This window comes from Cantharellus anzutake (assembly GCF_015039405.1).
Source record: "Cantharellus anzutake strain C23 chromosome Unknown EI90scaffold_50, whole genome shotgun sequence".
In the NCBI taxonomy this organism is placed as follows: Eukaryota; Fungi; Basidiomycota; class Agaricomycetes; order Cantharellales; family Hydnaceae; genus Cantharellus; species Cantharellus anzutake.
Window position 1 is genome coordinate 17,902 of NW_024067000.1, and position 4,463 is coordinate 22,364.

Here is a 4,463-nt window from a genome sequence, read left to right on the forward strand (position 1 = left end):
TGTGTGGATTAAAGATGGCAACGAGTGGAAGGTGGCGTTCGCAACTAACCAGGGCCTGTTCGAACCCACGGTGATGTTCTTCAGGCTGTGCAACTCCCCCCCAACTTTCCAGACCATGATGAATGATATCCTCCGGGACTTCATTGACTGGGAAGTCGTTATCTGTTACATGGATGACATCTTGATTTTCACGTCTACCCTGGAGGAACACCGGAAGGTCATGTGGGAGGTGCTGGAAACGTTGCGGAAGAGGAAGCTCTTCCTCAAGCCGGAAAAGTGCAAGTTCGAGTGGCACCACATCAAGTACCTCAGACTTGTCATCTCCGAAGGCAGCGTTGCCATGGACCCGGTGAAGGTCCAGGGAGTCCTTGACTGGCCAATGCCGATGAAGGTCAAAGAAGTACAATCTTTCCTGGGCTTCATGAACTTCTATCGCTGCTTCATCAAGGACTTCTCTGAGACAGTGCGCCTGCTCCATGCACTAACCCGCAAAATGAAGGCCTGGGCATGGGGGGAGTGTGAAGAACAAGGCCTTCAACGCCCTTAAGAAAGCCGTCACCTCCACCCCCATCCTCGCCTTTCCCACTGACTCCGGCCACTACAGGCTTGAGTGCAACACCTCCAACTTCACCACTGGCACCGTCCTATCCCAGCTCCAACCTGATGGTGAGTTCCACCCCATAGCCTTCATGTCCAAGAGCTTCACTGAGGTGGAACGCAAGTACAAAATTTACAATAAGGAGATGCTCGTGATAGTCCAAGTGCTGGAAGAGTGGCATCATTTTGCAGAAGGAGCAGAAGAAAAGGTTGACATCTACACCGACCACCACAACTTAGGCTATTTCCGCACCGCGCAGTGGCTTAATCACCGCCAAGCACAGTGGTCGCTCTTCCTGTCCCGCTTCCACTTCACCCTCATCCACTGGCCAGGAAAGTTCATGGGGAAGCCAGATGCCCTCTCCCACCGTGCCGATCACCCAAAGGGGAAGGATGACAACGAAAGCCTGACCCTCCTACAGCCAGAGTGGTTTGAAGCCCGCACGACAGAAGCCATCATGGTAGAGGGGGAAGAGATGACCATCCTGGAAAGAATATGCACAGCAAAGGACCGCAACAAGAGGGTGGTGAAAGCGCTGAAAGAACTAGGGGACAGGATGCTCAGGTCAGATGAATGGAGCAGAGACAGGGAACTGATCCTCTACATGGGGAAGGTGTACATCCTGAAAGACCTGCAACTCCGCCATGATATGGTGCGGCTACACCACGACACGTGGGTGACAGGGCACCCAGGGCGATGGAAAACCCTAGAGCTTGTCTCCCATGACTACTGGTGGCCCCGGATGGCAGAGTATGTAGGCTGCTACGTAGCAGGATGTGATGCCTGTAACAGGGTCAAATCGTTCCCCTCACGGAAGGTGGGGAAGCTCATGCTGAACAAGATCCCTGCACATCGCTGGCAGGTAATCTCCATAGACATGATCGGAGAGCTCCCTGAGTCAAAAGGCTACAATGCCATCCTGGTCGTCGTGGATTGCCTTTCCAAGCACATCCATGCAATCCCTACAGTCATGACAGTAGACTTGGTGGGAATTGCCCGACTTTTCCTCGAGCATGTCTGGAAGCATCATGGCCTCTCCGAGGAAATTCTCAGCAACAGAGGGAGCACCTTCGTCTCTCAGTTCTCCAAAGAACTAGCAGCCCTGTGTCAGGGGACGACTCCCAGGTCCCCATGACCCTCCCCTATGGTCCACAGTCCCAGGTGTAACCAGCCCTGTCCAGGGCACAACCTACTGTGGGTCAGAGATGATATATAAAAGAGAGGCAAGTATATACAACTTGCCTACTGTGGGTCAGAGATGAGAAGGAAGTTAACTTCTCATCTTCCCACAGTGGCCACAATACATCAAAAACTTCCGGAGATATCCGGAAGTCACATGAGACCCGAGACCCGAGGTCCGGGCCATCCAGCCGCACTGAGCATCCGGCACAGGGCACGCGTGGGGAGTGCAACAGCCGGGTGCAGTCACGGGTGCGGGTGCGAGTGCGGGTGTGGATGCGGTATGGGCTAGGTCAGGGTGTATGCCCTGACACCCTGCTAGTGGTCAAGCTGACCCCCTCCGCTCCTTACCACCTGCAGACGGATGGACAGATGGAGCGGGTGAACCTGGAGATAGTGTCAGGGCACACACCCTGACTAGCCCGGACCCGGACCTGGACCTGCATGTGTGCCTCCACCCTGCACGCTCCACGCGCCGCATGCTCCGGGCCCGGTTCCTACCCTTCATGTGACTTCCGGGTATCCCCGGAAGTTTTCGCCATATCGGGCCACTGTGGGAAAGTGAGAAGTTAACCTTCTTCTCACTTTCTTACCCACAGTAGGCAAGTGTATCTTACTTGCCCTTTATCTTATACACTTTCTTACCCACAGTAGCTATGCCCTGAGATGGGCTGTGTTTACAGGCCAGACTGTGGACTATAGAGAGGGGGGTCATGGGGACCCGGGGTCCGTCCCCTGACAGATAGAAGCCTACCTCCGAGTGTTTGTCAACCACCACCAGGATGACTGGGCAGACTGGCTTCCGCTAGCGGAATTCTCCCATACCAACCACATCCATGCATCCACCTGCCACACCCCCTTTGAGCTCGACACCGGTCAGCACCCCAGAATGGGGACAGAACCCACACGCATGTCAGAAGTCAAAGCCGCAGATGCATTCACCTCGAGGATGATGAAAATGCAAGAGGAGGCAAAGGCAGCACTGGAGCATGCAGTGGAGGAGATGGCCCACTACTACAACCAAAATAGAGAAGTAGCACCTGAGTACAAGGAGGGCGACCAGGTCTGGCTCAGCACCCAAAACTACACCATGGACTGCCCGACCAAGAAGCTAGACCACAAATGGACAGGCCCCTTTAAAATCCTCAAGGTCGTATCCCCTGCCATGGTCAAGCTCCGACTTACAGCACAGCAAAAAGGAGTCCACCCAGTGGTGTCAGTAACAAACATCCGACCCTACCCCCCAGATGCAATCACCGAACGACCCACCAACCCCCGCCCAGGCCCCACAATCATCGACAGGGGAGAAGAGTATGAAGTCAAGGAGGTCCTTGACTCCTGCTGGCACTGCAGAAAACTCTGGTATTTGGTAAAGTTTACAGGCTGGCCAAACTCCGAGAACGAATGGCTCCCCCTTGACAACCTGACCAATGCATGTGACCAAATCGAGGAGTTTCACAAAGCACACCCGGATGCCCCCGGAAGGGAACAAGAGAACCCCCTAGCCACTTCGAGGCGAAGCGGCTTAAGGGGGGGTGATGTCTGTCAGAGACCAGGTTGAGACAAAGGAGCGTCTCCGTGGCGGAGGGCTTCGGCCTCAGCAACTTATGCCAGGAGCACTGTGCCAAGTAACATGTCCATGCCCTAACTTACTAAACTGGCAACCAGAACTGAAGGGGGTAAACTCTAGTCAATTTTATTACTGAGGGGTAACCTATGTACAAGTTGAGTATATATATAGTTACAACGAGAGCGGGCCCGCAAATGGTGGAGCCAAGCAGAGTGGAGCTAACGGGGTTAGACATTAGCCGATTGAATATTACTGACGAGTCAGGTTACGGGGTTAGCGGAATGGTAGGCGATAACCCAGAAATGGAAAGGAGGGATAGGCCCGAAGGTGGGCTTGCAGGGCAAGCAAGTGTATTGCCCAGCGGAGGCAGGAGTGCGCTAGCGGACATCGGAGCTGTCTGTTAGAACATGCGGATTCAGACGACTCCGGAGTGGAATCGGAGACTTAGCATGGAAGGACCTCGGCCTCAGCGACTCAGGTGGAGCGCTGTGCCATTGCTGGTTGTCCTGGGGGTCCCTAATTTCGGATCTAGCAGAGGGAAAGTCTCTTGGGGGAATTCAAGTTGATTTCGGACTGAGGTTACAAGTTACTAGGTACATTGTATATAAGGAGGGGTCCGGAATCAAAAGGAACAAGGGTAGGACAAAAGGAGACAAAGGGAGATGGAAAGAGGAACAACACCAAGGGTCAAGTGTTTGACTCAATGGTGTTTCCCAAAGGAGGAATGAAGGGCCAAGACCCAAGAAGGAAGGAAGGAGGATGGGAGTCGGGAATGGCTAGCTGACTGAATAGAAGGAAGCAGCAGCCCAAATAGGAATGAGGGAGAATAGCGGAATTGAAATGGACAATGCAATAGTTGCAAGGTCCGGAGTAAGTCCGGAAAGTCCGAACTCGGAGGTTAAACTCCGGAATATTGGCAAAGGTAATTAAATGGAATGAGCTAACCAATACAATGGGTATAAGTGGAGGTGGGGTCAAAGTCCGAGGTCAGAGCTAAGACTGGAGGTTCCGGAGACGAGACGTGAACGGGATACCGGAGCAGAGGTCCGGAGTCGGGAGCATAGGTTTTGCGTACTTGTCTGGAAGGTGTCGAGGTTGGGGTCGGACCCGGAATGT